This window comes from Nuphar pumila, chromosome 3 (assembly GCF_984573655.1).
Source record: "Nuphar pumila chromosome 3, dmNupPumi1.hap1.1, whole genome shotgun sequence".
NCBI lineage: Eukaryota > Viridiplantae > Streptophyta > Magnoliopsida > Nymphaeales > Nymphaeaceae > Nuphar > Nuphar pumila.
Window position 1 is genome coordinate 17,870,127 of NC_143251.1, and position 22,670 is coordinate 17,892,796.

The 22,670-nt window shown below is 42.8% G+C and overlaps 1 protein-coding gene across 9 annotated transcripts in view; it reads left to right on the plus strand.

The window, feature by feature from the left end:
- The window catches only part of ABCC13 (multidrug resistance-associated protein 11), a 255,662-nt gene that overhangs the window by 144,479 nt on the left and 88,513 nt on the right, over positions 1-22,670 (plus strand). The window lies entirely within an intron of this gene.

Here is a 22,670-nt window from a genome sequence, read left to right on the forward strand (position 1 = left end):
TCAAAGATCCATAGTATTCTCTCACACTCTTGTCATCTTGTTTACAATTATGGATCTTGTTGCGAACTTCTAATTTATGGACACCATCCTTTTGAGTGTAGCTTTGTTTGATAAATGTCCAAGCTTCATCCGCTCTCTCAAATTCAAGAATGTTCTCACATGGTTTCTCACATATGCTTCTGATGCAACCTTCAAAGGGCTGTGATGAGATCAGTGAAGACTCGGCTTGTCGAGTCTCACTCCAGTTTCCACGCTACCTTGATGAAGGCTGGACAGGCACGACTGTGCATAATCGGATGCTGAACAGTCTTATAAAGCAATAACTCTCACCCAAAAGATGAGTGAAACTGATCTTATTAAATACTCAAAGTCTCTGGCAGATTACTGATAAACAAGTGAATAAAGAATGAAGAGAACTACGAACTGTGATAAAAGTAACGAATGAAAGGAACAAAAGAAAAAAAACAAGGCTGCTGAGGAAAGAAAAGACGCTGTCGTTATTCTCCAAAAACTGCCTCACGCAGCCCTAGGTTGTGCTTTTTTAAAGATGGTCACTGGATCCGGGTCTGGACCCGGACCCGAGAAGTCTTCAATTCTAGACTGGATCGGTGCTGAGCCGGGTCTTCCCTTTTCTGGAGTAGGTGTGCGTTATCTTCCTGCATCGAGTCAACTCATCTGGGGTCGGACCTTGCTGCTGGGTCCGATCGTCCATTCCCACTGGTGGATCGGGTTCCCTGGCCGTGCCAGGGTCACTTGGTACTGGTACTGGTACCGCCTGCTCTGCATCATTCTCCCCTGGTTGGGAAGAAGTCGGCTCCGACGACTTGTTGTCTCCACAGTAAGCATATAGATCAGACACATTGAAAATTGGGGAAATGTTCCAATTGGGAGGCAGTTCTATAAGTTAGGCATTCGACCCTAAACGTCGTAGGACCTAGAAGGGACCATATTTCTTAGGACTCAGTTTATTATAGGTGCCCACGGGAAAACGCTCAGGACGCAGGTAGACCCAAACAAGCTGACCGACTTGAAACTGAATGTCGCGACGACCTTGGTCAACGAAGGCTTTGTACGCTTTGTAACTCTCAATGAGTTTGGCCCGGACTTGCCTATGTATATCACGCATGTATTCAACAACATCAAAGGCGTCTGGGGCGGGGTCAGGGAGACTGGACACTGGAGCTAGATCGACGACATGAGTGGGCGACCGACCATAAACCACTTGAAAAGGAGACTTGCCTGTGGACCTATTGATGGAACTATTATACGCAAACTCGGCTTGAGGCAAGACTAGATCCCAGGTTTTAACATTTTCCCCTACTAGGCTCCTTAACAAGTTTCCTAAGGTGCGGTTCACAACTTCGGTTTGGCCATCGGTTTGGGGGTGATACGCACTACTGAACTGAAGCTTGGTCTTCAACAAAGCCCATAACGATTTCCAAAAATGACTCATAAAACGCGTGTCACGATCAGAAGTGATTGTGTGGGGTAAACCATGGAAGCGAGCGACGTCCTTGAAATAATAGGACGCTACTAAAGAGGCATCGGTGGTTCGCTTACACGGGACGAAAATAGCCATTTTGGAGAACCGATCAACCACGACTAAAATTGAATCAAAACGACGTGGCGTTCTTGGGAGGCCCACGATAAAATCCATGGATACGTGCTCCCACGGTCGTTCAGGAATGGGTAATGGAGTATACAGACCACTATTCTGACGATGACCCTTGGACACTTGACACACATGACACCCTTGGATGAACTTGACAACATCTTTGCACATTTTAGGCCAAAAGTATCGTTCATCTAACAGAGCGAACGTCTTATCATGCCCGAAATGCCCTGCTAACCCTCCTTCATGTAATTCAGAAATCAACTGAAGCCTAAGGGAGAAATCAGACACACATAATTTGTTCCCACGGAAGAGGTAACCATTATGAATACTAAAACGGGGGTCGAGGGTGCGATCAGAAGAAATGCACCCCTCCCAGACTTGTTGAAAATCCGGGTTCGTGGGATATAACTCTTTGCATTGTTCGAACCCTACGACCTGCACTGACATAGTCATCAGGATGCTGTTTTTCCTGCTAAGAGCGTCAACCACCTTGTTGAGGGTACCAGATTGATGGCGAATTGAAAAGGTGTACTCTTGCAAGAAGCTGACCCACTTAGCATGACGAGCACTCAACTTCTTTTGACTATTCAGATACTTAAATGCCTCATGGTCCGTGTACAAGACAAATTCCTTATAAATGAGATAATGTCTCCAATAACGAAGAGCTTGTACAACAGCATAAAACTCAACATCATACGTGGAATACTGACACCTGACATGTGTCAGCTTCTCACTAAAGAAGGCAATAGGTTTGCGATTCTGACTCAAGACTGCGCCAATTCCCACCTTGGAGGTGTCACACTCAACCTCAAAGACAACACTAAAATCAGGAAGGGCTAAGACAGGGGCACTGGTCATTTTCTCTTTGATGATAGAAAAGGCTTTTGCCGCAGCAAGCGTCCACTGAAAACTAGTACCCTTGAGGCACTCCGTGATGGGGGCCATGAGGGTGCTGAAATTTCTCACGAAACGTCGGTAAAAAGTGGCCAAGTCGTGAAAACTACGGATCTCTCCAATAGTCTTTGGGACAGGCCAATCGACAATCGCACGAACCTTCGCGGGGTCTGCCTTAACTCCATCAGATGACACAATAAAGCCTAGGAAAACAACACTGGACGTCATGAACTCACACTTCGTCGCATTGACATACAATTTTTCTCTCCTTGAAATTTCTAAGACCTGACGCAGGTGACTCAAATGGTCCGACAAAGACGAACTATAGATAAAAATATCATCGAAATATACCACGACAAATTTCCCTATACAAGGACGTAGCACTTGGGTCATCATATTCATGAAAGTACTTGGGCATTGGATAACCCAAACGGCATGACTAACCATTCGTACAACCCATCACGTGTCTTGAATGCCGTCTTCCACTCATCCCCCTCTCGGATACGAATCTGGTGATACCCACTTTTTAAATCGATTTTGGAGAAAATGGAAGCACCAGCCAACATATCAAACATATCATCCAAACGAGGGATGGGAAAACGGTATTTGACAGTTATGTGGTTTATGGCTCGACTATCCACACACATGCGCATGGACCCATCCTTCTTAGGGGTGAGCAAGGCGGGTACTGCGCAAGGGCTCACACTTTCACGAATAAAGCCCTTTTACAGTAACTCCTGGACCTGCCTTAATAACTCGGCATGCTCGGAGGGGTTCATACGATACGCGGGGAGATTGGGAAGACTCGACCCTGGCACAAAATCAATAGCATGCTGCACGACACGCATGGAAGGAAGACCATCTGGAAGGTCATCCGGCATAATGTCGCTAAACTCTTCAATAAGGGGTTTGATGTCCGTAGGAACTGGTAATGACGTACTCACTGAGGGTTTAGCCACTACAGCATAACAATAACCATCCTCCTGACATTGGTTCAAGAAAGACCGATAGGATAGTCCGGCCAGTCGGGGAACTCGCTCAGGCTTATCTACCGTGGGAAACCCCATCTCCTTGATGGGGAGAAGGATTATCTTATGACCTTTAAAGATGAACGAGTACGTGTTCCTACGGCCACCATGAATGGTTTTACGATCAAACTGCCAAGGACGTCCCAACAGGATATGACATGCACTCATAGGGGCCACATCACACCACACCTCGTCGTGGTAGTGCTCCCCCATGGAGAATCGGACTAAACAACGTTGGGTGATGGGAACCTCGTTTCCCTTTTTGAACCATGCCATCTTGTAGGGGTGAGACAGTTTCTCGGTTCTCAGGTTCAAGGTAGACACAACACTCTCGGACACCATGTTCTCACAAGCATCAGTGTCGATAATAACATCACATGCGTGACCCTCACAGTTGCATCGGGTTCTAAAGATGTTGTTCCGTAGCCATTCGGCAGGGGTCGACTCACGAGGTGCGGTCAGGACATGACGAATGGATAATAGATTGTCGACATTGCCGTCGAACTCTACGACTTCCCTCTCATCCTCATCCTCGCCCAAGGACTCACTCTCACTCTCGGATGCTGACTCCACAATACCTTCGACGAGATGGGTGTTTTTGGCCACAGTGGGACACCTAGATGCGACATGCCCTAGCTCCTGACACCTAAAACAACAGATGGTAGACTCACTAGGTTTGGTTTTAGACCGGGTATTGAATGCGGGTTCGGACGGATCAGGTTTGCTAAATTCCGCTCTAGGGGTAGACTTTGAGTCCTCCTTCCTAGGGGAGCTCGCTCCCCTAGTTGGAAAACTCGACTTGGGTCGACTCGACTGGTCACTACGGGAGGTCCTATATTCCTGCCTCCGTCTCAACTTTTCCTCAACGTTCATGGCATAACTGCTGGCCTGATCTAATGTCTCAACCGTGATACAGCTGAAGTCGTCAGAAATAACAGGACGGAGACCAAAGACGTACCTCGTGACCTGTTGGCAGGCAGTTTCCTCGATCTGCACCCATAGAGAAAGACGATGGAACTCGGCAGTGTACTCCGCCACAGTACGAGTGCCCTGACGCAGGGTTAGATACTCCTTATAAGCTCTCTCAGCGTGATCCGAAGGCACGAATTTTGATTGCATCAGTCTTTGCATCTCCTCCCACGACTGTACGCGCCCTAGCCCCTGCCGCTCCCTCGATCGCTGCAACTCCACCCACCATGTCTGTGCTAACCCTCTCAACCGAGTGGACGCTAAAGAGACACGACGGTGCTCTGCTACGGTGTGGTAGTCAAAGAAAAACTGTACGGCATATGACCAGTCAAAGAACTGCTCGGCGTCGAATCGTCCTGCAAACTCCGGAAGGTCCAGTTTCACTCCATACGTGGAGGGATGCTCCGCTGCTCTCTGTTGTCGAGCCTCCACCATTCCTGCAGGATACTCACTCCAGAACGCGTCGTCGTTCCAAGCTGCTTCATCGTCCTCTATGCGGTACTGTTCGCCGGGATGCTGGTGCTGACGGACTCCACCGAGGGGTGGTCGACGCTCAGGTCGCGCCGCTCCCTGCTGAAATTGTCGCGGCCGGGTTTGCCCGCGGGCGGGCGCCGCCTGTGGCTGTCGCTGTGGTACTGGTATGTAAGGGGGTCCTACTAAAGGTGGGGGGTTGGGTTGGGCCTCTGGCTCTAAGTAGGTAGGAAAGGGGGAGTAAGGGTTTGGGTTAGGATAAGGGTGTAAGGTCGGGCGAGGTACTGGGTTTTGGATCGGGAAGGGGTTATTGGGTTGGTTAGAGTTTGGGTATCTAGTTGGGTTGGGGTAGGGCTGGGATGGTTCGCCCGACTGGATATGGATCGGGCCTAATCCTAAACTATTCGTCGGACCCAGATTCGGGTAGGCTGGATCGGGGATCGAGTTGTGGGGATAAAAGGTTTTGTTCGAACTCGATCCACGGTCCATATGAGTATGGGTCTGGTTTTGACCCGACTCAAGATCAAGCTGGAGTTCCGTCCAGGTCTGATACAAGCTCGGGTCGGTATGGGATCCATGTTGGGTTTCAAACATCACGGGTTGGGTCGGATTCGGAGCGAACTGCGAACCAAACCCAACTGGGTAGGCTGGGTATGGGGCTGCCAGACCCGGACCCGCTCCTGAGAACCCAAAGGGTGGTCCTCGGTAATCGAATCCGGACCCGAATAAAATAACCTCCTGACCGGTCCTTGAGGGTTCATGTCCGGACCACAGGGGATCGGTCCCCTTAGTTTTCGAGCTGTCGGCAACCACAACCCCGCGCGCAGGTGCCAGGAGGGTTGACAGACCCCTCCCTGCACGAACTGATGCGGGCACACCCACGGCCTGAGTTGGTGTCAAACCCAGGTCTTGCAGGCCAGGTCCAGCCTGCATTACCAAGTGCGTGGGTCGATGCCAGGCCTGCTGGTTTGCGCCAGTGAGGGGAGGATCTCCAAAAGGTCCCGGGGTCGGCTGCATCGCAGTCCCACCAGAGTTCAGGGGGGGTGTACCTTGCTGACGCACTTCTCGACAGACGGTCCGGCGCAGGCCTTCTCCAAAACCCTCCTGAGTCACCGCAGGCTGGGGACCCACTTGGGCTGTTTCGTTCATGGCAGCCGTGAGGATACCAGCGTCGCCCACAGGGGCCTCCACTGGTTGGGTCGTCGCCGGGTTCGATCCTGGGGTCGATTCAATGGCGACGAGTCGACAGTCAATCCCGTCCATCCTCTTTGTGATTCCAGCCATCTCCCGGTTCAGGCGCAGCATATTCTCCTGCATCTTTGTCATCATCTCCATCATGCGCATCATTGGGTCCTCGGTAATGACTTCGTCCCGTTCCTTGCCGCATGCTGGGTCGTCCCTCGTCTCTTGAGCCATGCGGCTGCTGACGGAGGATGCCCGGGCTTTGATACCACGTTGATGCAACCTTCAAAGGGCTGTGATGAGATCAGTGAAGACTCGGCTTGTCGAGTCTCACTCCAGTTTCCACGCTACCTTGATGAAGGCTGGACAGGCACGACTGTGCGTAATCGGATGCTGAAGAGTCTTATAAAGCAATAACTCTCACCCAAAAGATGAGTGAAACTGATCTTATTAAATACTCAAAGTCTCTGGCAGATTACTGATGAACAAGTGAATGAAGAATGAAGAGAACTACGAACTGTGATAAAAGTAACGAATGAAAGGAACAAAAGAAAAAAAACAAGGCTGCTGAGGAAAGAAAAGACGCTGTCGTTATTCTCCAAAAACTGCCTCACGCAGCCCTAGGTTGTGCTTTTTTAAAGATGGTCACTGGATCCGGGTCCGGGTCTCAATTCTGGACTGGATCGGTGCTGAGCCGGGTCTTCCCTTTTCTGGAGTAGGTGCGCGTTATCTTCCTGCATCGATTCAACTCACCTGGGGTCGGACCCTGCTGCTGGGTCCGATCGTCCATTCCCACTGGTGGATCGGGTTCCCTGGCCGTGCCAGGGTCACCTGGTACTGGTACTGGTACCGCCTGCTTTGCATCAGCTTCCAATAAATTGAGAGAGAACTTTGGCATGACCTACTTCCCATGCTTTATATTCATTTTTATAATCTGAGAGAGCCTTTTTTCTCACTTTCCCTTTAAGATATTCTTCTTTAGTCTCACCATCTTCTCCCATAATATTTTTGGTGAAAATAAGTTGAGGTTCCGGTGTGAAATCATCAATTAAGTGCCATAGTTCTTTTTCCACTAGGATTTGTTTTGCCGTGGTGGCCCACATGTTGTAGTTGGTCTCATCAAATTTGATGAGAACAACGGTTACAACTTCTTTGTCTACCATGGAGGTAAAGAAAAAGATAGAGAGAAAATAGAGAATAGAAGGAGAGAAGAAGAAAAGATAAAGAAACTTGATGGCACACTTCTTAAAGCAACAAACGGATGCTTCTCCGATCTTTATGGTCCACCACACAATCTTCAAGAACACAATACAATGATAGAGCACCAAGGCTCTGATACCATGTAATGGAATGGAAAATGCACAATAAGGTGCCTCTTATGAGCTTACAATCATTTAGAGAGAACACAAGCAAGACCACTTATAGCGGTTGGGAGCATCCCAACAGCTATAATGGTCAATGACCATTAAACCCTTACAAGGAAAATAAAAGACATAAACAAGAGAATAAAAATAAGAACATACAAAGGACTAAAGTGTCCCTAGTGGACACAATCTATTACATGGACTAAAAGACCAAAAATACCCCTAATGGGTATAACCTATTACAATGACAATGTATATATATATATATATAAATCCTAATATATACAATTTAACAAGTCTAACATCTAGTCCCACTAGCCTCTCTTGTGGTGTATGCTGCCTATAAATATGGGTTCTTCCCATATGTTGTGTAATGACCCCAACTCATCCCCGTTGAAAAGTGGATTTTTTTTTAAACAAATGTGGAAACCATACCCAGAGATCCGGTGCCTTACAGACATAACACAATCCAAACCACAAGGGATCTTACATTAACCATCAACCAACTAAAATAACTTTATTCATCAATAACTCAAGTTTAAGAACATTAATCAAATAAATATCAATAAAAATAGAGCCACACTGTCCCAAAACAAAATGTCAAAACCGTCACGCAAATTTCATAGACTCCCTATGGCAGTTGGTCTCATCATTGGGCTTTAGAGGCTCTGAAAAACATAAAGAACATAGGGTCAGAATCATAGATGTTGCGTACGAATTTCTCTAACAATTCAAATAGGCAAGAAAAACATAAATCAAATTCATGTAACATTTTTAGAGAAACATAACTACAACAATTTCATAATTCAAATAACCATTTATTCATTTGAGAACAATTATTATGCAACAATCAATATATCACATGTAAGAGAACATGTAAGGATGCATGAACTAATGCAGAACAATTAATATTGTAGGATATCAGTGCATATGCATGAATAACTTAATACCAGAGTTTTCTTTTGTATACATATCCCTATTAAATGCACATAAATTTTAGTTTCACTTTTCATTAAAACTCGCTGATACTCAAAACATGCACAACAATTCTTGAAGTTCAAGATAGGTTATCGGTTGTAGCTTAACACACAATTTGTATTTTATTACTGGGTTTCACACTTGACCCTCGGTCGATATCAGGAATCAACACCATCCATCAGAACATTAGAAATCAATATCTAATGTCGGGACAATAGGAAAATCAACATCCACTAATGCTACTTTCTTGGTATACCAATAACAACAGTTGTGTCTACACACCACCCCCGGACAAAGTGGCGGAAAGTCCTTAAAACCGTTGCTGGGCGGTGAAACACAATATCGGGTTCAGGGGCACAATCGCACAAAGAGTTTTAGTATCCTTACGATTCCCCAAAACCGCCATCCAGGATTCCCACACTGTGGAAGGGACATCTAGAAAGAAATATTAATTACGTTTTGTCTCTTTTATCTTTTTATCAAAGACAGGTTCTTTAAAAAAGATTTGTTTTGCAAATCAACATGCAAAACACAACACGGGACCCTGGCCCGTCTCAATATTTGACAGTGCAATTAATTAGGAAAACCAATAAATTTATATAGATTTTTGCAATGCATTCAACAAAGCTTAGAGCAACACCTACTTGCGGCTCACATGGCCTACAGTGGTTCACATTAGATGTAACGACCCCAACTCGTACTGTAACGCCCCAAAAATCCAGGACTTGTAACTTTTAGAATAGTTTAAAAAGCTTTGAAATCATACGATTATCAGAGTTTAAATAGTACTTCAGCGGAAAATGATATTTTTAAAACCACAAGTCAATGGACCTTGAGCGCATTACAGCGTAAACTTTCCTTTATCGAATTCCGCACAACTATTAAAATCAAATGGTTTCGAAATGCAGTTTCAATAATTGAGAATTTGTTCATGGGATTTTACAACTCATTTGTTGAAACCAAAAAGAAGTTTACTAAAACAGTTTTAGTAACTCAAGGTTTAATTAAAAGAGAATTTTTGAAATACACTTCATATCAAATTTACCAACATGTCCTCAGGAGCGAAACGTCAGGGAAAAAGCTCTATCTTGATCTCATCACGCCATCGTGCCATCGCAGACTGTATCACCTATACATCACCTGCCCATAAAATGGGTCAGTTTCACTAAAAACTGGTAGGTGCACATACAGGACAATATAGAACATAATTGAGCAGAATAATTTAATATGTCAAATAGACAGACAATTATATAGCAATTTAATTTCAACAGATTCATGGAGTAACTATCATGAGCAAAATGTTAAAACTATTACAAGCATTTCACTGGCATAAGTAGGCTAATTATTATAAGCAAAGCATTGCATAAGCAAGCAAAATACGATGCTACATCAACCATACACACAATTTCATAAGTATTGAAACTCGTTGCCTGCTATAACTTTCATACGTGCATAACTCAACAAATTGTGTGATCGAATTTAAATTATGTTTCGATATTAACTGGCCAAGTGGGTACGCACAAGACACGACTCTAGAAACAACCTAGACTGATCCAGAGGTTTATTATGCTATGTATTTTAAGATAACCCGGATAGCTGACTGAGTCCGCACCTAAGGGGACGGTCAGTGACCAAGAGAGAAATTCCCAAAGCAGCATAAACAATGGATGCATCCCGAACATGGAGAGCTACCACCTAGGATAATTATGGTAGTCTCTTTCCCCTAACTCCGATGACTGGGGAAGCCGAGTCTTTTGCTCGTAACTGCCATTAATGGTTTGTCCATCGAAGTTTTTGTACCTTCCCGTCCTCTCTCCTGACAGGAGTCAGCGGTTCGAATGAATACATCAGGGGTAGTTAACTGAAGACCCATTCTACATACTCTGGTCTTTCGACCCAACTCGAGTATCTTGCCGGTGAAGGCGAAAATCATCACTTATTTAGGTGATCTCAGCATTTTGTTATTTGCACTCATCAAGGTTGCCACAACCTACTCATCCAATCATCGCAACGTAAGAAGACGTACTTGTCAAAAAGTACGGATGTACTTGTCAAAAGTACGACTACGATAAAAGGGATATGGTTTCACCAAAGAAACCCCAACAGATATTATCTGCATAAGAAGTAACACAACACAATTTGACAAGATAAGTCTTGAATTCATTTCAACAATATTTTGCATATTTCATGATACAAGGTCGTCTCGGATCTCTCGTCCGATCAACAAAGTACTTAGCATGTTGCATGTCTAAAAGTACGCTATACCAAAAAAAAAAAAGGGTGCATAGGCTTCTCAAAGAAACACCCAACACACAACTTCATAACGATCCAAAGAATATAGGAGTGCTCGTTTGACACGATTCATGCTTAAAAGCCGCAATACCACATTGAGTCATTCACACAAGGCACATCACTATCAATCTTGCATCCAAAATTTATCTTAGTATTGACATGATTCGCACGACATGCGACACTAGATTGATAAATGAAGAATGGGTCCTTCAACAGAACCCCACTCATTCATAGGCTCATGCCCCTGATTGGGGTTATTCGGATTGGGTCGCAACTCGAATCGGGGTTATAAAATATTTCTCCCAAGTGTGTGGACCTGGGAGGGCCCAAACGTGACTTCGCAATCCAACAGGACTTAAAACTTGACTTTGCAAAAGCTGTGCATTTTGAAGAGCACTGGGTTTGCAGAAGGAAACCCTCTTTAAAAGAACTATAACGCACAAGCCCAACTTCTAGTGTTTTGAAAACAACTGAAATCAGGTTAGGCACAAGATTACATTTATGTAAGTACATATTTACCATAAATGTGAGCATATGCAGGTTATAACATGACAACAAGCAACTCTCGACTTGCGATGCCGCACATCGAGCGAAAAACACATAAGTAACACACGAGGTACCAAAACCATACCTTGACCACTTAGATAGGCAAACACATAAGGTCATAGGTAATACACGAGACACAAAGTCGTACCTCACTCAACGGAAACATGCAAACAAAAATGTATGCAAGCAAACAAGGGCATATGTACTTCAAGAAGTATGAAACCACACCTAAAACTCATAAGCAACTATGCAAAATAATGATCGAAGAATGAAATTGTACATCAACTCATAGGAACGTACATGTAAGTATATATGCAAGCAATTAAGAAGCAATATAAATCTCGACTCATAAATATGCAGACCAGAAAATGTGCAATGCAGAAGCAATATAAATCTAAGTACATCTAGCATGGACATCTTAATTATTTCAACTTAATTAGGTTCATCAATTGCCCCTCGTGTGACTTTATCCTACCTCGGGATGTCGTGCAGCTGTGTACGTCTACGGGTGTGGATCATACGAGGGTCGGGCCGCAGAGCGAGAATTGGACTCGTTGTGTAAATATGCAAGAGTGTGAAATATTCAATTATGCTAATATAATTAATGGTGCGACGGGGGCAAGGGTAGAATTAGGCGATAGGAGACTTCGGCCCCTTCATGACCGAACAACAAATGGCAGGGGCCTTGGTCCCTGCCTGACGAAATAGCTGACAGGGAGTGAGACCTTGACAGTCGAAGACAGCGAGGCGACAGGGGACGAGCCCTTGCCGACGGCACTAAGGCACAGCAGCGAAGCGGCAGGGGGAAAAGCCCCTGCCAACGACAGTGAATCGACGGGGGGGGGCAGCCCCTGCCGACGGCAGCGAATCGACAGGGGTCGAGCCCCTGCCGATGGCGACGATTCGACAGGGGTCGAGCCCCTGCCGACGGTGGCGAATCGGCAGGGGTCGAGCCCCTGCCGATGGCAGCAAATCAGCAGCCCCTGCCGAAGAGAGAGGGATCGGGGCGGCAGGAGCCATCAGCCTCCTGCCGATCCCTTCGCAGGTCATGGCAGAGGGGAGGGTGACAGGGGCCAAAGGCCCCTGTCGGGCTTGAAAAGAAATGGCAGGGGCCATCGGCCCCTGCTGGGTTTTAAAAGAAGAGGGGCAGGGGTCGATGGCCCCTGCCGGAGGGTAAGCAGAGAGAGAGAGAGACACAGGGGAGAGGGGGTGTCGCAGGGACCATTGGTCCCCTGCCGTCACTCCGGCGATCCCCCAGAGAAAAAAAAGGGGACGACAGTGTCCCCGTAGGCCACCTGTCAGGCCTCCGATGGGCACAGGGGAGGTGGGAGGCGCGGCAGGGGTCGTGCGCCGCCTGTCGGCCTCCCGGCGAGGTGACAGAGAGGGGGGTGAGGGGGAGAAGAGGGAGGAGACGACATACCTGGGAAGAGGCCGGCGTCGTCGATCGGCGTCGGCGTGGGTTGCAGCAGCGGCGGCACTGGAGGTGTGCGCAGGGAAGAAGGAGACGCAAGGGGGAGGTGTGCCTACCCTTGTCCTCCACTAGTGCTCTTAAAGAGCTCGGGGGAGGAGGCGTGAAATCGGGAAACCCCGATTTCCATCCTTATTGGGTCGAAAAAAGGGGGTTGCGGCGCACAAGGGAAAGGGTTTTTCTCAAAACCCTTTCTCCTGTGTCGGGTTTTAAAACCCTAACGATGACGAGCCTGGGTCGGGTCCGAACCCGACCCGGCCCGGGTCCGATTTTTTTTTTCAAGTGGGTTTTACACGTACCCATGAAAAAGTGACATTTTTTTTTAAACAAGTGCGGAAACGTTTCCAAAGACCCGAGGCCTTTACAGTTACAACACATTCACAACAACAAAGGATATTATACTCATCTTTCAAACCAAACCAAATCAAATTTTATTTAATTAAAGTCTATGTCACACGGACTCGGCTAGGGAGGCGCCGCACCCGAGTTGACACGCCCCGACACGGGTGCGGCTTCGGACACGGCCGAGTCTGTAACGCCCCAAAATCTTAACCCAGATTTTTGAAGATTTTTTTTTTTAATACAGCGGAAACCAATCTTACCATAGGGCTAAGCATTCCAGAACATTACAGGTGGAGCAAGACCAAAACATTCTTTTCATTTTAAGATCAATGAAAATTAAGATCAGAGTCCTCACACTATTCTTAGAACAGTAAATCCAAAATCTCGATCGAAGCCTCATCCCGCAGCCGCTCATAACTCCAATTCTTCACCTGAAATTTATAGGAATTAGACTACAACTGTCTAAGTAGGAAATCCGTAACTTTTAATGTGGTACATCATGAATCCATTATGTGATATGGGGGTCAAGTATGATGTTCAGTATATACCAAAAATAAACAAAGGTATATACTATGACAATCAACAATTTATCAGAAGTTAACTGACAGGTAACATTAATAGCAGTATTTATATATATCCCACCACCACAATATGAATCCACACAATTATTCAAAAAAATGCAATTATGACAATTCATAATTCAGGTACGTATTCACACCACAAGGTACATCCATTATGCATAAAGAAACATTAAACCATACCATGATGCACAATTTTAGTACAACAAGACATTTAACATACATTGAAAGTTAAACATCACGCATCCACCAAAGATATAACAATTAAGAAAAACAGATAATGTATGCATGTTCTAATGCATAACAGGAAAATGCATGACTTATGTGTAATGCATGAATCCTCTTATTATCTTTCCTTAAGTTTCCTTTTCTATATGCATGCCCTATTAAATGCATACAATTTAAGTTTCTCTTTTTAATTACCGTTGCCCGCGGATACACCAAACGGGTACAAACCTTGAGGTCAAGTAGGTTCCCAGGGTAGCTTAACACACAATTTGTATTTTATTACTGGGTTCCAACTTAGCCCTCGACCGATATCAGGAAACAACACCATCCATCGGAACATTAGACCTCCACATCTAATGTCGGGGACACAAGGGACACCCCACGCCCACAAGGGCCACTTCCTTGGTACCAAAACAAACTCACAGCTGTAACCAACACACCACTCCCGGGTAAAGTGGCGGACTCTCCCTAAAACCGTGGCCAGGAGAAAGAACCTCAATATCGGGTTCAGGGGACAAAATTACAGCACACGAAGTTTTTGTATCCTCACAGTCTCCCCAAGACCGGATTTCTAAGATTCTCATACTCCAGATGAGATATCCCAGAGCGTATATTACACTGTTCTTATTCATTATCTTTTTATTATGAGCCAATTAATGAGTTTTGCAGTTCCACATGCAAAAACAAGGCAAAAGCTCGCATCAACCTCTGCGAGAACCATCACGAGACTCCAGCCCGTGGAAACACATCGAACAGTGCAATATAGAACAATAATATAAAGTATGATTTTTGCGATGCATTTAAACAATTAAAGAAAAAGCAAACCCAAGCTCAAGGCTCTCCAGGCCTGTGATGATTCATCTAGACCATCCTTGCATCGTATGCAAAAATCATAACAACTTGCAATGTATGCAATAATACCAACATGATTCCAAATGCACATTCATTCATACCATGTTAACAATGTGCATAAGCTTCCACAATCATATACATGTGTTCACCATCCATGTGTAAGTGCTTTCATGTAATCACTTAACACACATGCATTCATCCATCATCCATAAGCACATAAGGACATTTATACCTGATTTTACATGCTAAACACACATCGATTTTGTGTATGCACATGTACTCAAAACAAATCCATAAATGCACGATAAATAAACAAGTTCCATCAATATAGGCACAGGAAACCTTTTCATGTGTTAACATCCACACACATGAACATAACCCAGATTCAGCAATTGAAACTTCAAGGCTGCACCCATTCATATCATGTATGCGCCTATATCAAAACAACTTTGCCATGACCTATTAATAGACATCAAATACCACACATGTTACAAACTATAAAGCATGCTAACATGTGCCAAATGCATGTGCACTCATGCAACCCTAACACAACCATAAGCATGTCATATCTCAATCATATGCATCTTCACTACGTGTGTCACCTACATCATATACACGTATTAACCAATGCATATCTCTTTTGAGTGTGGGGGTGTACATGTAAAATTTCATATCCACATCAAGCATACATGCTCAAATAAAAATGTTAATAACTGAACCATGATCACCTTCATGATTGCACAATCGGTATATTGAAAGGCTAAGATAACATTTTTCATATACATCCGACAGAAAGATGAGTTTCTGCATATGCTAGGGACGATAGTCGCTTTACCAATCCCGAACCCGCTATCCTCCTAGCTAAACATCCAACTAATTCCCAAAATTTTCTTGTCATATGTTATACCCATTGCTCCCCATATACTAAACATGAGTACCCATCATAGTTATCTATATGATAAATATGACTCAGTTGCTCTGTTAACAAAAGTATCATATAACTTAAGATTTTGTTCTAACCGATTTGTTTCCAGCTAAATATCTTTTCAAAAATAGCAATTAAGCTATCCTGAAATTTGTGGTAAACTATCTTTTTGCTAACAACTGTTCAATATAGAATGCAGTTAAACACAGAATCAGTTCAGAAACACACCTCGGTGGAATTTAAAAGAAATATAACATTTTATGCATAAGAGTGCAGTATCTAATCGAACTAATTTTTAAAGAAAACAGATAACATGTTACTTCTTCAGCCAGATTCAATAATCAGTCACAACCAAAATAAGATGAGATCTGATAACAGCTCAAAATCTGCCAATATTCAGTTCATTGATGAAATGAAATAATCTCTTACATACAGCTAATGTCCACTATTAGAATTAAACCAATAACCCTATCAAGAACGACTGAGCATGCAATAGGTGTGCTTTTTTGACCGACCCACAACACACACGAGATACAATCAACCCCAAACAAGAAAGTGCAGAAATCCTACCTTTTCTGGTGCTTTTTCCGACGATCGGAGACAGCTATCGCAAGACGATGGTCGGCCGACTCCGGTTGCTTCTGCCGCCGTGAAGGGCGCGATCGGGAGGCTGCTGTCGATGGTCGGCCTGTTGTTTCCACAGTTGCGATGCCGGTCCGGCGAGGAGATGTGGTTGTCGCGGTTGGCGAGGTCGCCGGCATCGATTGCTCCACTGTGAGGGAGCCGAGAGAGGTGGAACGAGAGAAAGAGAGCGTGAGAGAAAGAGGGCGAGACCCTCTCCCTTCCCTTTTATCGAGCGAAGGCTCTCCCTCAGCGAAAGGTGGAGTCGGTTACGCCCTCTGTAACCTCCCCCTCCCCTTTCGATTTTGCAAGAATCGTGCCCTAGGCACGATTCTTGTTTTTGGGTGTTTTATAAAATAAAGCCCGGGTCGGAACCGCGATGTCGGGTCCGCTATTATAGTGGATCTGGGTCGGCAATGCGTGGCGGATCTACATGGATCTGGGTCATCCGTGAGTGACAGATCCACATGGAGCCGGGTAATGGATCCATTTTTGGAGCTGATTGTCTCCAATGTGGGTCCAAACCCAAATCACCCACTACCTTATATGGATCCTGGTAATGGATCCTAGGCCCAAAACGCATAAATTCTACTTAATTGCATAAAAATTCGCATAAAATATTCGGTTATTACAGAGTCCGTCCTTGTTTTGGACTCGGTCAACGTTGACTGAGTCCAAAAATATCCATTTTTAGGGCAAAAAACAAAAAGAAATGATCTTTTTATATATTTTTAATATATATATATATATATATATATATATATATATATATATATATATATATATATATATATATATATATATATATAGCATGAGTCTCAAGTATAAGCCCCAGAAAAAAAAATTTTGGGGGGCGCTGCCCCCTTACGCCCCCCCCCCCCCCTAGACCCTCGCCCGCACCGGGGGGAGCCCTCGGACCCCCCTTTTTGCAAGGGCAAAAATACAATTTGCAAAGTTTGTAAAAACACTCATGTTGGTGCCAAACTTTAGAGGACAATACCCACATATATGCACACACTGGATATATTATATATATATATATATATATATATATATATATTTAAAAAAATATTTATATATATAGCCGAGTCCCCGTGTCCAAAATTTTTTAAATTGTGCCACACCCGCACCCATGTTACATAGATTAAAGTGCATATAGTCTGAGACATAAGCAAATAAAATGTAAATTAAGCAAAAAAAAGAGTCACGTTGTCAAAAAGAATTTGCCAAGCAATCGTGTGGTCCCCTCGTAGCTCCTTTTAAAAGCAAGTCGCCTCACTAAGCATCTAAGGGTAGGGGTGTCTGAATCCAAAGAATTATGTGCATGAATCCCTCTAATGAACCAAATAAGTAAAAAGAATACAAATAAGATTCATGCAATATTTTAGAGAGATACAATTATGACAAATTTATAACTCAAATGACTTTATGCAATGAAAAATAATTATTAAACAACAAGGACCACAAATTAAGCAATAAAGATATTTTACATGCATAAAAGAACAAACATCATGCATTCACCAATATATCATAATTTAGGGAACAAGTAAATATGCATGATCTAATGCATAGTAGGAATATGCATGATTTCAGTGCAATGCATGAATACATTATTAACTTTTATCAGAGTTTTCTTTTCATATGCATGTCCCTATTAGATGAACACAATTTAAGTTCCTCTTTTTAATTACCATTGCCCGCGGATACTCCAAACGAGTAAAAGTTTTCAAGATCAAGTAGGGTTTTTAGGGTAACTTAGCATACAAGTTGTATTTTATTACTGAATTCCAAACTTAGCTCTCGATTGATATCAGGAATCAACAACCACAATGTCACTTTTTTGGTATAACAAAACAGTAGTTGTGTCTACACACCACCCCCAAGCAAAGTGGCGGACTCTCCTTAAAATCGTAGTTACGAGAAAAACCTCAATATCGTGTTCGGGGGCAACAACAACGCAAATGGAGTTTTAGTATTCTCACATTTCCCCAAAACCGCAATGTCCAAGATTCACGTACTATAGAAGGGACATCAAGAAAACATAAATTACACTGATCTCTTTACTTGTTATTAATATCAATTTCTATTATTTGCAATTCACCATGTATAATTGATAACATAAGCTCGCATATCTACATACGAAGCTCTTCACAGTCCACCCGTAGCATCCATAGAACAGTGTAATTTGAATCACACTATCAAATGTGATCTTTGCAATGCATAAACAAGTAAAAGAACACACCGGCTCAAGGCTGCCACAACCTATGATGATCCATCTTGATCATCTATGCATTCATATGCAAAAATCTTAAGAAACATGCCAATGCACTCTTTTCATATCACATGCCTTTCGATGCACAATCATGAATGACAATTTAGAGATGTGCATGAAATAATAATATTCATATGCATACACATGAGTTCACATAATCATGTTAATTACATGTTTTCATTCAATACACATTCCTTTCAAATGCATGCTTTTATTCATAACTCTATTCACTTTCAAATGCATGTTTTTATTCATAACTCTATTCAATTAAACATTGTAAGCACTCATGCCACTGTGTACATGAAAAAACGTACCAAATTCATGTATGCACATGCATAGGGAACAACTATGCATTAACACCACACACATACATGACATAACAAGCATAAGCATGTAAGAAATTTCACTCTTTTGCATGCATGAGGCCACAACTAATACCAACAGCAAAATCTAAAAATTTGCATGACTGAAAATTTCACATGCTAAGTTAATCTTCATATATGCATAAACTGATCATGCAATGCACTGTAATGAAATAAGCGGAAGTAACCAAGAATGCTAAAGCATTCACTATGTCCCACACGGACAAGTGCAACAAGCACAAGAGAGAAAATCCACTAAGGGATATACAAAGGGCCTTATAAAAAGGCTACACACATGAAAAATAATATCACTATTATTGAAGAGGAGCTCTCAAGAGCAATACCACATACATGGGGGGTTCCCCCTATTTATAAGAAGAGGAGACCAAAGGGGCTCCCAATAGAGTCGTTGGGGGCCCCAACGACTCCATTGTGGGGCCCCTTTTCGGTATCCAAAAAATACAAAAATAAAATTAAAAGGAAAAATAAAAAATAGTGAAATACGAGAAACAAAATAAGTACCCCTATGGGGTACTTTGTGAAAGGACCATAATACCCCTATCGGGTATTATGGTATTATTACATATGTTTTAACACCCCCCCTCAAACTTTACGGGGGAATGACCGAAAGTTTGCCAAGGAGGAACAAGAAGCGAGGAGCAGGCAGGGCTTTGGTGAAGAAATCGGCAAGTTGATATTCTGAAGTGACATATGGCAGTGTTACTGTCCCACGAAGATATTCATCACGTACATACTGACAGTCCATTTCAATATGTTTCGTCCTCTCATGGAAAGTGTGGTTGCTGGCAATGTAGATAGCACTTTTGTTGTCGCAACAAAGCTTCGAAGCCCCGGTAATTTCGACTCCCATATCTTGAAGAAGACTTCGAAGCCACACCAGCTCCATTGTAGTGGTTGCCATAGCCCTGTATTCTGCTTCAGTAGAAGACAATGAGACTTTCTGCTGTTTCTTGCACCTCCAAGCAATTAGCGAATCTCCTAGGAACACACAAAAGCCAGTAGTTGAGATTCGATCATTTGGGTTTCCTCCCCAGTCAGCATCAGTATAAGCTAGTAAATCTAAGGAAGAGATTGAGGATAGGAATAGCCCTTTAGTCAAAGTATTTTTAATATATCGAATGATCCGGAGCACAACACTCATATGCACAGATGTAGGAGCATGCTGAAATTGGCTTGCAGAGTGCACAGCATGAGCAATATCGGGCCTGGTGATAGTCAGATAGGTGAGGGAGCCTATGAGTTGCCTGTAGGGCGTAGGATCATCCAGCATAACTCCATCCTCCAGTCGTAGTTTAGCATTGATAACCTCGGGAGTCTCCACCTTTTTATCATCTGAAATCCCAGATTTGGAACATATGTTGGCAGCAAGCTTCATCTGTGACAGTATATACCCTCGAGGAGAGTATGCAACTTCTATACCAAGAAAGTACCTGAGAAAACCCAGATCAGACATATCAAAATTATGTTTTAACATATTTTTAACTTTAAGAATACAGCTTTCATCATTGCCAGTGATGATCATATCATCAACATAAAGCAGAAGGATGATGATACTATTACCTGCATTTTTAACAAAAAGAGCAGTGTCAGTATAACATGAGCGAAATCCCAATTGTAACATGATAGCACTAAATCTATCATACCAAGCCTTAGGGGCTTGTTTAAGACCATATAAGGCTTTTAATAACCGAAGGGTTTGACCTTGATTAACACTGATTCCCGGCGGAGGGTCCATATATACTTCTTCATTCAACTGACCATTAAGAAAGGCATTTTTAACATCTAATTGGAATATAGGCCATTTCTTAGATGATGCTACCGCAATTAAAGTTCTAACGCTTGTCATGCGAGCCACGGGAGCAAAAGTCTCCTCATAATCGATGCCATATTCTTGTGAGTATCCCTTAGCAACTAATCTAGCTTTATAGCGCTCTAGGGAACCATCACTTTTTGTTTTGACTTTGTAGACCCATCGACATCCTATAGCTTTCTTATTTGGAGGAAGGTGAACTATTTCTCAAGTTTTAGCTTTATTTAAAGCATCTAGTTCAACTTTCATTGCTTCAACCCAATGAGGTATACTTTTTGCTTGATTATAATGGGAGGGTTCATAGTAAGAATGCAAGGCTATTAGACAAGCTCTATATTTAGGTGAAAGAGTTTCATATGAGACAAACCTATTAGGTGGAATTGATTCTCTAGAAGAACGCCTAAGGGAGGTTTCTTCTAGGGGTTCATTAAGCCGCAAGAATTTTTCTAAAGCACTAATAGGTTGGGCTTCCTCACGCCGAGTGTATACTTGGAGATTGTCACCATTAGTTGGTGATACATCATCATCATGAGAATCATGAGTATTTTCTAAAATTTCCGGATGACTCAAAGAGTCATCATTTGAATCTTCTAAAAGATCATTGATAAACATATAATCAATTTCATTTGATTTTTCCAATATGTCAAATCCATTTTCATCTTCTAAAAAGGTTACATCTTTGGAGACAAATAACTTATTGTTTTTATGATCAAAGCATCTATAGCCTTTTTGATTTTCACCATATCCTAAAAATACACATTCTATTGCTTTAGGTGACAATTTATCTCTTTTATGTAAAAGAACAAAGCATTTACACCCAAAAATCCGAAGACGATTATAGTCGGGTGTCATATTAAAAAGTTTTTCATAAGGAGAGATATTATTCAATTTTGAAGATGGCATCATATTGATTAAGTAGGTGGAGGTTAACACGGCTTCGGCCCAAAAATTTTTAGGAATATTTTTAGAAATGAGTAAGGATCTAGTGGTTTCCAAAATATGCCTATGTTTTCTTTCCGCTAGACCGTTTTGTTGAGGAGTTCTTGGGCAAGATTTTTTATGACAAATGCCATGTTGTTTTAGATATGCTTGAAAATCATTTGATAAGTACTCTCCACCCGAATCGGATCTAAGAATGGATATTTGACTTTGAAATTGATTTTGAATTTTTGCATGGAATTCTTTAAAGAAGTTAAAAACTTCCGATTTAAAGTTAAGAAAATAAATCCATACATATCTAGTATAATCATCAATAAAAGTAACATAATATGAATAACCACCTTTAGATAGAACCGGAGATGGCCCCCAAACATCGGAATGCACCAATTCAAAAGGTCTTGTTGTCACAAAGGATCTAATAGGAAAAGGAGTAGACTTCATTTTGCCAAAAATGCAATCTTTGCAATTGATATCTTTTTCTTTACAAAACTTGTGTCCAAAAGGAAAAAGATACATTTTAGAGTAACTTGGATGTCCAAGCCTTTTATGCCAAGTTTCAATATTTTTGTCTTGGACATAAGTACAAAATGAGGTATTTGGAAGTATTAAATTATCCATAAAATAAAGGTCGCCCTTCATATGGCCTTGCCCAATCCGCTTCCCGGACCGGAGATCCTGCACAAAGCACCCTTGGGATGAGAAAGATATTTCACATCCATGGTCGGCTATTTGAGAAACGGAAAAGAGGTTAAGATTTAATTTTGGAACTATTCTAACTTTTGGTACAAGGAACATTTGAACATTTTTAGAATCAAGAGTTCCAACACCATTTATTTTGAGAAAAGTTCCATCGGCCGTAGAGACACAAGACATTTTTGAATTGGTGTGCACATTGGTTAATGCATTTTCATGA